The sequence below is a fragment of the Diorhabda sublineata genome, chromosome 5, assembly GCF_026230105.1.
Source record: "Diorhabda sublineata isolate icDioSubl1.1 chromosome 5, icDioSubl1.1, whole genome shotgun sequence".
NCBI classification, from domain to species: Eukaryota; Metazoa; Arthropoda; class Insecta; order Coleoptera; family Chrysomelidae; genus Diorhabda; species Diorhabda sublineata.
This window is the reverse complement of record NC_079478.1, coordinates 11407687-11420591: the sequence shown is the minus strand read 5'-3', so window position 1 is coordinate 11420591 and position 12905 is coordinate 11407687. Positions and strand designations below refer to the sequence as shown.

Genomic DNA, 12905 nt, shown 5'->3' with positions numbered 1-12905 from the left:
AAAAAATTGAGGTATTCTTTATATGATAATGTTGAATATTTGCAATAGAAATATCTCCCATTAAATAAGCAAAATCTTTAATATTTGTGGAAATAATAAGGACGGCTCTCATGTTTGTAAAGAAGGACATCAATATCTTGGTTAAACATAGATCGATGATTTTGCATAAAAGAACTTTTGAAGCGGGTCAAAGCGGCAAACTATTCGCAAGTCGTATGAATTTTACATATTTTTGACGCTTTCTTACCTGAAATGGGAATAGTGTCAAAAGAAATGCCACGAAATACTGCCACAAGAAATATGACCATTATAAATATTCAAAGTAGCGAACTATTATTGTGGAAAGCCAAAATATTTTGCAGGATACCAGTTTATTAAATTATTTGTGAGGCTATGTTTAAGGTTTAAAACATTAGAAACTAGTGCAGCATTTCTACCAAGTTATTTCAAATCTATTCCATATTTGAAAACCATCTAATTCGTGTATAACAAACATATAAACCTTGCTTAGGTATATTATCGTCGTTAGACCAAGTCATATCATTAGCATGTTTTTTCGTACAAACAATAGATTACATAGATAATAAAATACAAATTTCTGTTTGATATATTGTTTCATTTACATGTTATAACATGTAATATTGAAAATAGTCCAGTGATTCCTTCGTTACATGTTCACAAAAGTTGATATTTTCACTTAGTTCGCCACCTTTTAAAGATGCTTTCGTGGAAAGAAGTGAACTGAGCAATTGATGAAAACATTGATTGTCAAAACTAAAAAATATATGGCAAAAGTGGCAATTATTTCTGTTTAATCGTAGAATTCAAAAACCGAAAATATAATGATAATTGTCTAAGAATTAGCTAATTAATTAATGCAGTTTCATGATCTCTCATTCTAATCAACAAAAACTGTGATGTTTGTCGTAAGTATAATAGAATCAAAATTATTACAAGTAGTGTTATATATAAAGTTTTGTTTTTATATTCAGTGTTTTTAATATTGAAACACTGAAATTATTCTGTTCAATGTCTGTTACCCCTCATGACTCTTATTTTCTCAAATAGTTTGATAATTGGTGAGACATTTCACAGATACATGTGGGGTAAAATCGGACCTAAATGTCACATACCCAAATACCATGAATTCATCCTGTTGTGAGTAATCTAAATTTAATTCTAATAAAATAGTGTTCAGTTCCACAGATAATGTTGTGGGTACAACTTTGTTTTTGAAACGCTTATATTAGCTTCACCTCTATGTGGGTTGGTTCGTTTGTTTGTTTGGTTGTAACTGTCCTTTGAACTAAGATTATTAAACAAATATTTCGTTCGACACAGATTTCCAACCTCCGATCTCCGTGTTGGAAATTAAGCACTTCGAAAACATTACCAAGTACACCGTTACATATACAATTTTCTTAGGGATGAAGATATATAAGCAGCAAAGCCATTATACGAGGGCGGTATCAATTAAAATATTAAAATCCGAAAAATAAATATAGTTTAAACAAACTAAAAAACACGCTTTAAAAGTACATCAAACTAAAGAGTTAGAAAATACCTTTAAAATAAGCTCAAAACAATAATGAATGAAAAATATTAGTATTATTGTGGAAGAAGCTACTGGCGCTCTATGTACGAGAATATTGCGCTCCACGACAATCAAAAATCTCATTACTAAAACGTTTGTTTTATTTTTTCTAAAAGTAGCTTTATGATTTAAAATTAACTGTAAAATGTCTGGCTATATTATTTTTAATCTAAAGAAGAGACAAAAAAATACATTGACAATAAAAAGTTATTCATAAATTGTCACATGTCATAATTATCTTTCTAATGATACGTCATTTGCAGTAAATATTTTGGTCGATTTATACAGTATGGTGCAAATGGAAGGAATAAATTCGTTATTTCGTAAGCCAGCGACTTTAAGGAACAATCCTGACATCATCTCTAAAATTTTTGAATGGAAATTATTATTTGAAAGGTCTTTTATATACCTATTCAACCATATCAATATGTACAGTAATTGATTTTTTTATTTGTTTAAAAAATTAATAAGATCTTATTATCACAATAAATATTTAATATGTATTCCTCATTTAATACAACGAAACCTAAATCAAGTGCTCAAATTGTTTACCTTCGGCTAAAATACAATGAGAAAGACGTGCCGCGAACTCTTCTCGAACCTTCTCTATAACTTCCGGAGTTATTTGTGCAATCTCAATACTTATCCTTTCTTTGAATTCATTGATATTTTGTGGTCTATTTTGGCACACTTTACTTCAAGTAACCCCATAAAAAGAAATCAAGAGAAGTCAAATCAGGTGACCTAGGTGGCCATTCTATTGTTCCTCTTAGACCTAACCACCGATTAGGAAAGACGTTGTTCAAATAGCTGCGCACCAATACAGTATGGTGTGGAGGCGCACCATCTTGCTGCAGCCATACATCATTTCTGTTTAGAAACAGCCGGTTCAATTCAGGTAGCCAGAAGTTTGGAACTTATATGATCCAACAAGTCTATTATCTATTATTCCCGTCCAAACAATAACTATCTCTGGGTATTGAATACGGTACTCTTGTATCCAGTATGGATTTTCGGTAACCCAGTACCGATAAGTTTGAAGCTTAATCCAAGGTAAGAACCTTTTTTAAAAACATCGGATCTCTGTTATTTTGTTCCATCAAAACTTCACAAAACTCATTCGTCTATCAAAATCATTTTCCATAAGCTCTTGTACTAAACATACTTTGTAGGGATGCTACTTTTCCTTCTTCAGCTTTCTAAAAACTGTTGAATGGTCCATTTCATTATCTAATGCTACTTGCCGTGAACTAGTATGGGGATTATCTTGAAAGGCTTACAGAACATCTAGTTTGTTGTTTTCTGATATTAGTATTCTACTACCTTTGACTCTGAATTTCTTCTCAATTTTGCTTATAGTGGATCGGGAAATTGGTTCTTGGTTGAGGTATTTATTATCAAATAACGTACATACTTCTTTCTGCGTGCGCGCTTTATCTCCACATCCAATCATTAAGTATTACAATTTCAATTCTTTGCGTTTCAGTCAGCTTCATGTTGATAGATACAAAGACTTTTTGAATTCGTCTAATACAATAATACTTTCAATCATTTGACAGAAAGTTAATTATGTCCAAGTGTTAATGTTGATGTTGATAAGGTAACTAGATTTTTAAAAAAGGTAAAAAGTAGATAGATAAGACATTTCATTACCAGTGAGGGCCTTTACAAAATTTATTTTTGTGTGTCAATAAATACAACATACCAATACTCAATATATTTTATTAAAAAATCTGTTGAAATTGCATAAATAATATTTGTAACAATACGTAAATCAATTACTGTACATATTGATATGGCTGAATAAGTATTTAAAAGACCTTTCAAATAATTCCATTTTCAAATAATCCATTTAAAAATTTTAGCGATGATGTCATCACGATCATTGATGACGTCAAAAATAAAAAGGTATCCTTACGAATAGCCTGCATAAAAATAAAAATCGACGGGTTTCGGGATGTTTCCTTAAAGTCGCCGGTTTAGGAAATAACGAATTTATTTCTTTCATTTGCACCATACTGTATACAACGTCATTTATATCAAGTTTTAAAGTTTACTGCGTTCGGATATGTACACCTGATGACTCACGACTAATCGGTATCGTTTGGCAATCCACTTTATTTTGATGTCAGTGCTCGGTTCGCATTCGGTTATATAAATTTTTGAGCATTCTCAGTAAGATCTTTTCGCTCCGAATCTTAAAAGAGATTTCTCAGATTTGGTTTGACTTTTGACGTTTCGATGCTTATTAAGAACTATGATCTGGGTCTATATTAGCTGCTTTCCATTTAAATTCAAGTGAACTGAGACAGTCAGATATGTGAGTATTTTATACTCAAATAATGGCGTCACTACTCAGTGACATGATGTGTGTTAATATTCTCAATAAAATTATTTACATCAATGTTTTCAATAATTTAGTATTGTGTACTCATTTGCTTATTTTGATGATAAAATCTGACAATGTGATGTCCTTAACCTCACTTACACACTTACGATCTCAAGCTTGTGCAGATTACAGGTAAAAACTCAGTTAGGTCTCACTTGTGAGCTTAAAACAATAACGAAAGAAATAGTATTATTGTGAAAAAAGCGTGGGGCGCTTTGTTCCATATTTCTTGTACTTCGAGCGACCCACGCTTTTTTCACAATAATACTATTTCATTCATTATTGTTCTAAGCTTATTTTATAATAAACTTTTTAGTTTGATGTACTTTCAAAACATGTTTTATAGTTTTTTTGAACTACATTTATTCTATGATATTCTTTGTTACAAATATTTTAATTGTGAAATGAAAATAAATAAATCGAAAATTATATGTGTATAGAAGGTAGACATTTTACTGTCCAAATTCTTCATTTTTCAAAACTAAAATTATATAAAAAAATTGATCCTTTTCCATTTTTTATAAAAGTTGTTTTACCTATCCGGGACACGGTATGTATTAATCTCGGAATAATTAGTTTCTGGACAAACATTTAGATTTCGTTACTCGTATCAAGAGTTATTAATGTCAAATAATATTTTGATAAAGGTCGGCGTTAAGCAAAAACAAAATTACGTAAAGCTGTATAGTAAAATAGACATTGGGAAAATAACAAAGTTTAGTTGTTCCAGCTTTGAACAAATGCGGATATTCAAAAGTATTTGAGTCGACGGTGATTTAATATTCATGAAAACGTTTTTCATCTTCGAAAACTGAAGGGGATTAAACCGCATGAGCTTGTAATATTTTGTGCGACTTTGAGAACTTGAAGCCTGTGTGAATAGTGAATAATTCAGTATAATTAGAGCAGTCAGGAATATTGGAGGGAATAGGGAGGTACCATTCACTATGTTGACGATTGAGGTACAATTATACCTACAATTTTGCCGATGAGCTCGATAATAACATTGATAAATTAAATTAATTTTCAGAGATCTCTCTTAATCTACAGAACAATAAAAATTATAAGTCAATTCAATTGATGCAAACGAATTTACCTCAAATTCAGGTCATCTGCATAAGTTGATTAGAAATGTACTATAACTTTTTTTAACAATATGGTCTTTCAGTTTTGCATAGTTCTATTTAAAAAAGCAGCTGCCATGAAGAATTCTACATTTATGAGATTGGTGACGCTATAAATTTTGAAATACAAAGAAACTACTACTCTTTTTAGAAAATTATTTCATTTATGTTCAAAGTAATCACATAAATGCACTTTATAAACAGAACTTACACGACTTAAAAACCTTGACGCCAGTCATGTTTTGGAATGCTTTCAAAAAATTGATGAGTTGTTTCATCTGTATCATCCTGCGCCATGAGGTCAGTAACGTGAATGTTTTTTTTTTGAAATAATCAGAAATCAGATGAATAATGTGGATGTTTAATGACTCTAATATTATTTTCACAATCTGTTGTGAAATGTGTGGCGACGATGAATTATGTGCGACAACATCAACCCCCGAATTTCGACTGTCACAACAACTATAGGTCTTTTTAATTCTCTTTCCCAGCGAAATAAAGTTGCTAGTGAAAAATTTTCATTGCAAAATGTGCACTAAACTCGTACTTCGGATGGCGAATTGTACTTACCACTATTTATTTTATAATAACAGCGACTCAAATTCAAGCAGATCTTACTATTTAAAGATGACGGTATCTAAAAATATAGTATTGCCAACTGAAACTTCTCTAGTTTCATGGTATCTCTAAATATAGAGATTGGCACTCCTAGGTCCAAAGTTACAATAATTTGAAATTGGAATGATCTTCTAAAATGTCATTTATAAATTTTGGAAAGTGTTCGAGAGGACATTCTGAGAAAAAGGGCGACGAGCATATTAAAATCAAGCATACAGTTATACGTATGCTTCTTCGTTTAGCATACGAAGTAAGTCTCGGTAATCCATGAATTGTATTTTGTAGATTAAGTTTAATCACTGAATAGCTAAACGACCCAGTCAATCACAATGTATACCGAACAAGAAAGAATAACGATTCTTATAACGAGAGGTTACGGTGATCGTGAATAATGATGTAGCTCACTTCTTTAATGATACGTATCCAAATCGCAAACAAATTACCAAAGTAGTAGTATGGAGGATTTTGCAACCAAATAACGATGGAAAGTACTTGGACGTTATATAGAGGTTTGTAGTGAATTCTTGTAGATTCATTTAAAAAACTGGATTACAATATAATATTAGGTATAGAATGTTAGTGGATGGTATGGTACATTACTGAGAACAATTTCAAAATTATTATAAGCATACAATGTATAGCATAGAACTATAATGCAAAATATATATATGCGGACTCTCATTTTACAATAAAGTGGCACCTAGATTTCCAGATTTGTCGCCCTTTCACTAATTTTTAATAGGATATCCAAATAACATTGTATACCTATAAGACAAAATCTGATAAACGGGATGAGCTGAAAAATAGAAAAACTTAGAAATCAATCAGCAGCTGCGTCTGGATTAAACGATTATATGGTCCTGGCAGCTGTATTTATAAATTTATAAATTAGAAAAAAAAGAAAATATATATAGTACTATAAAAATAGCAATATATTTTTTTGGACGGTATACTTCTTATGGACCTTTGCAGATTACCTGAATTAATTGAAAAAAACTTCTTTTCACTCTATTTTGTTAACCGAACAGGAATCAGAATATTATGAAGTTATTTTGAAAACATAATGTATATAAATTTTAGTCATTTATATTCTTACCAATCTGAGTTGTCAGGATTGGTTAAAATTAAAAGAAAAAGTTCTTCTAGAAACGTAATTCTTGCATGTACTTTACAACATTTAGCAATAATTTTAAATGTATACGAAATTTATGTTATTTTTCATAAATAATAGTAATTCTATTTGTAGAATAAAAAATTATACGAAAACATATTTGCGTGTACATTAAATAACTGTTCTCTCAATTTTTATATCGTACAAAAATTTGTATTGCAAAAGAAAATCGTAAGATTTCCAAGCATGCCTAAAATCTAATATTTCTATGAATAGCTACCTACGTAAAATATCAATACCTTTTAGACTCGATGAAATTTATCGTAGGTCAACAAAATTTTTGACACGACGAGAGCAAAATAAATTCTGACAATAAATGAGGATCATCCGGTCGACTTCTATAGTTGCGAAAAAGCGTCCGCGCGAATCACAACTAGCAATAAAATTCAGCAAGTGCTGTAAAAACATGCATTTATAACGTCCCAAACGGCAAGGATGTGACAGACAGGAGTACCGGACCAAACTGCGGCTCCTGGATGTCGAATTAAGCGAGAAGATTACCGCGCAAGCGCACCAGCATCGATTTTACTGGACCAACCTGTCCTGGCCTACAAGATGTATTATACATGACCCACTCGAAGGTTGAGGACGAGAAGTTATGATCTCTCCTGTAAGAAAAAAAGAGTTTTGCCTGGTAGTTCACTTCTAAGTATATCTCTGTAAAAGGGATCCTTTTTTTACTATAGTTACTCCTTTTTTGTGTTAACTCACTATCAGCTGTAATAAAATATTCTGATTGACGTGAAACGGAATTTGGGACGATTTTACTTCTACTTTTTTGAGATTCCACCGTTGGGACGTTTTCAAATATTCAGATTAACCTTTCCGCCATTATACAAGGAGAGACTAAATGAATGTAATTAATGACCAACTTTATCAGGCACGAATATTTTGGAAATTTCTAATGCTCGAAAGGTAAACAACGAACATTAGTATTATTCTACACATAATTTTATCAATAAAGATAATGTAATGTGTAATGACCAGTACTGAACGACTACACTGCAATTAAGTAATTCATACACACATACACCGGCATACATATACCATATATACATACATATAGAGTGAGTTTTATATATGGAATGCCTCAATTATCTCGGAAACGTTACACTAAATATTGTACATTTAGATGGCTACGATTGAGTTTAATTTGATTATTTTTTAATAATATTCGTATTCGTAATAATAGGAATCTCGTTTAGTGTCAGTAAGTTAGTAAAAAGTTTAACGAAACTTGTGCAGTAAAATATTTATCCAAATCATGGCGCAGAAAACCTACAACAACTGAAGAAAAATCTTTAAATGTTTGTGTCATGTTAGAAGTAGAATTACGAATTTTAGAAAACATACAGTAAAAGCGATTACAGCAGATGCTCAAAATGTTGTCCTATTACTTCAAAACAACCCATGCCATGCGATATTTAAAACTTTTGCAGCAACCATGACTGCTCAATTCTTCTTATCTTTGTGGTAATCCCATCTTTTAATTCCTGAATATTGGCAGGTTTTGTTTTATAATCGATGTTTTTTAAGTGACCCCACCGTCTAAACTATTCATGTCTAAAGGATTCATGTCATTACCTCACCACACACCATAGTGAGATGAGACACCATGTTGTTGTAGCCAAATATTGTCGTTTGGGATATTGATAATGTCTGAAAATTTCTAATAGAAATATTTCTATCAAAGTCAATTTGAATATTGAATTTTGAATTCCATGAGTTTAAAAATTTTTACAAGCTTTAATAATATCAAAATCTTAATTATTTCCCAGACGATGAATACATTCGATAGCTCGGAAAATATATTGAAGTTAGTCCACTTTGGTGTTTCCTTGCCACGTTCCCAATAAAAAACTTCTATATATAATTTAGTTAATACGGTTTGTGTTGAAATTAATTACATCTAGATCATAATCACAGTATATCATTATACGGTGTAATTGATCAATCCGTTTAAATTTATGACAAAAGCTGTAAGAACGGTTCTTCTTCAATTGTATCAGACGAAGAAATGCTCTAAGAGTGTACCTTTTGGAGTTTTGATCTTTTATACTCAGAAGGAACTCAGAGCTTTGCTTTATTATGGATTATCTCATTTTAGAGAGCTACTTCTAATGACCTAAGCTGTTTGGAGACATAGGAGCTTCTTCCAGAAACTATTTTTATATTTTCTGTTTGTTCCAAGTATCGTAACGCCCAAATACCGCTTGCACATATGAAGGTATGTAAAACAACGCAATTATACAGGGTCTGTATTGAGTTGAGAGAGAGTTTATATTTCTTAGAGTGGCTCCTTGGGAGAGTCTCGCTTTTTCTTCTTGCTGTCTTAGGTTATTTCCAATATTCCATTGATTGTGAAGATGGTTCCCAAATACTCATAGGTTTTCGAGAGCTCAAAAGTAGCTCCTGAATAACTAAATTGTGACTGTAGATTCATATTAGCATTTCTACGGAAAACCACTAGTTTTGGTGGGATTTACTTCCATATTAAATGATCCACAGTAGGACTCTAAAACGAATTTTTCATGAGAAATAATAACATTTCCCCACATTTTTTCCATTAACAAAAGCTTTAAAAATCCGTTACTGACCTAACCTATTAATCAACTGTCTCTAACCATTCCAAGTAGTCGGCTTACTGAAGGTCAACTCCAAACTATAACGCAAGAGATGCTGAAGAAATTGATGAGGCCTCATCTCAGCGACGTGATGATCAATAAAATAAGTCCTAATAATTTGGCATAGTATAGCCCTGTGACCATTTTGCTCACGTAGTCATACCTTGTGAAACATAAAACTGTGGATAGGATTGTCTTTGGTTTATTCGCAGCACGTTCACTGTTCTTTGGTATCTGATGCGTACCAGTTGAACCATCTTTCGTTAATGGTCATAAACGGTTGCGCTTATTGTGCGGACTGAGCAAATGCTGCACCAATCGCGTCGAGAGCTTTCCTGTACCCAAAATTTTATACAGGATATAGCTCACTCAATCAATCAGCAAGAATCAAATTACCGAAGGATATTTTTCTTAAATACGCGAGCATGCCCGTCGTCCAATCTGTCGTCAAGATATTATCAAACAGAACTCGTAAAGGCATATTTATAATATATTGAAAACGACTATTTTGTACATTTTCCTATTGTCTACCCTATACCAGTATAGGAATATTTTCAAAAAAATTTCCATCATTTTTTTATATCTGATATCGAATACGTAAGTATATGAAAATTTCAATAAATTCTAATAATACTAATTTCGATCTATGGCTAATTGATATATAGAATACAAAGTGGACAAAATTAAGAACAAACTTTTGGAAAGAACCCAAAAACAATTTCTATTGACTAAATAAGGAAAAAAAATCTCAACGTGAGCGCGTGAAGAGAAAATAATAAAGCCGATACTCAAAAACTACGAAAAGAAAATAGAAGTATAATTACTCTCACATTAATTATTATCAGTTCGTCGTGTGATTTGCTTGATAAACGAATAAAAAAAGTAAAATGTTCTTTATTAAAAACTTCACTTTCGGTATTTATCATTAGATTTTACAACCGAAAGGATTGCTCTATCTCTTTAGTTCACGTTTTTGAAGTGAGTCCCATTTACATTCACCAACGAATGAAGGATCTTTCCGTTAACGGAAAACCTTTCATGAGGAAATGAAGTCTTCTGTTTAAAAATGTCATCTTCAGCTACGTCCTTACGTAATATATTGCATTGTGTTATTGCACTTTATTTTAACTATAAAAAAACGTTTGAGAATGAATAATTTGCATCAAGATAAAAGCTATTTTCATCGAAATAAGTGCGTAGTAAGCTGTTATAATTTAATTCATTAATGTTGGATGATCTTGAACAATGTTTGGATCGTTTGCTCTTATCTTCGAATAGAGCCTATTTCTGATCGATGGGGGGAAGAATTTAAATAAATATTGATTTCTTTGAATTTATAATGTAATCTTCTGACGCTGTAGTTGCCTTAAATTTTAATGCGTAACTTCCACTTTGACACTTTGTACCTCGGAAAGATTACAGTTTTCGTATTTCTCTTGAAAATATAATCACATATATGTATTTTTAAATTGAAGCGAAAAAATTCATCAAATTACCGGTATCAAATGAGGATGGCTTGATGGATGGATGGGCAATTACCATACTACCAATTTTTCGTTTTTAAAATTGCATCCGCTTGTTTTAAAGTGAAATAACCATTCTCTTTGGGACCCTTTTATCGATTTTTTCTACTCAAACTTCATTTCTTTAGAGAGATGAATTATTTTTTTCTTTTTCGACCTTAATAATACTATTTAACTTTTGTATTTCTTAATGGATTCGTTTTTTAATCGTTAAATATGAACCAAAAATACATTTAACCCCTCTAAATCGACTCTAAAAAGAGGATTGAGCTAATATCTTTATTTTCAACTAAAATTATTTGCTGATACCGCATCACTCGTTAATACTATGTCTTATTACATATTTTCCTTCGAAATATAAAGATGATGATGTACTTTGTGACATCATATTTTTGATACGATTAATTCATCATATGAAGTTGTCTTTCAATTTGCAATACCTACCAGCTTTCTATCTCTGCAGTAGAGTTTGGTTCTCCTCTTCTATGTCTACTAGTAGAGGTCCTCTCAATTTTTTTCATCTGTTCTCTTTTGTCGTTCATCTCCATTTATTTGTCTACCAACAATGTTGAATCCTACTAACCTTTGTGTCAGGTTTTCATTGATTGACAGCGCCATATTTTCATTCGCTTTGTTTCTGTGGATTGATTTTCTAGTTTATTAGCATAGTCGTCAAACATAAAGTGGATTACACATTGTTGTTATTATTTAGTTAGTTAAGATAGTGAAAAATTTTATCAACTTGTTGACGGAAACATTTTTCTTTTTTGTTATCCATTTGACTATTTCGAAATTTTATTTGAATCCATAAACTATTTTTTGTCAACGTTCCTTTCTCTACTATCATTTATGCTGTTTTGATATACACTTTGGTAAATACAGGAATGAATGTGAAATAACCATGCCTGTCAATGCACGTTACTAGATGATGGTAGTAAGGATTAGTACGGTCCCTCAAGCAGGTATACTTGACTACTATTGTATCGAGTACTGCGTGGATACCTACTTTCATTGTTTTTACTGATACCGAGAATATATATTTTATTCTGGGGTACAGAACTTAGTAGTTTGATTATTTACCCTACTAATTCACCAGTCGCATATTACGTTTCTCGACATTCACTTCGTGAGTTAATACGCAATCTCAAATCCTTATTAAACTTAGAACACATGCTTGAAATAGATATGCTTTTATCCCTAATATTCTATTTCGATTAAAAAACTCCATTTAGGCGCTATTATTAATAAAATGCGCAAATACAGACTTTTGAGGCTTGATATTAACCAATTTACATTTGACACCTAATACTCATTCATATATATCTGGTTTAATTTTATTTTTATTCGAATAAAGTAATGACACTTCTGCCGTATATAATTGTCGAATTTGTGTCCAGGATTAGTGAAGGTTCCGCAAGCAAGTTGAGGAACTTGTAATTTTTAGGATAATTAATCAGTTTGTATCGGCTATAGGACGGGTAAGTTAATTTATTATCAATAATGAATCAGTTAGGCCTATAACTTCCAAAATTTCGACGTTCATGGCGGTTTTATTAATTTCCTCGACATATTATAATAACTTCATTCAAATAGGGTAGAGATATGAGACCTCATACCCTTGTAGCTTCGAGCCATACATATTTTAATATTCGCTTCCAGTTTTTGAGGTAATTAAAATGATGGGGGGCTTTTATATTTTGAAACTTTTATAATTACTCTATTGTTATATTTTCCTTAACACATGTACTATATTTCTGGAGCTGTTGAATAATAAAACGTCCGGATTGAATTTTGCATACGCATTCTCAGATATAAATTAAGGACGACCGTACACGAGCCACTGTTTGTGGTCGCAATAGCTA

The 12905-nt window shown here is 31.6% G+C and overlaps 1 protein-coding gene across 1 annotated transcript in view; it reads right to left on the bottom strand.

Annotated features, from left to right (window-relative positions):
* LOC130444466 (uncharacterized) overlaps positions 1 to 7361 on the bottom strand; it is a 177508-nt gene extending 170147 nt beyond the window's left edge. Inside the window, exon 1 of the mRNA XM_056779591.1 lies at positions 7136 to 7361. The gene's annotated coding sequence lies outside the window, so the exon portion shown is untranslated. The remainder of the gene's footprint in view (positions 1 to 7135) is intronic.
* Positions 7362 to 12905: the final 5544 nt, after the last annotated feature.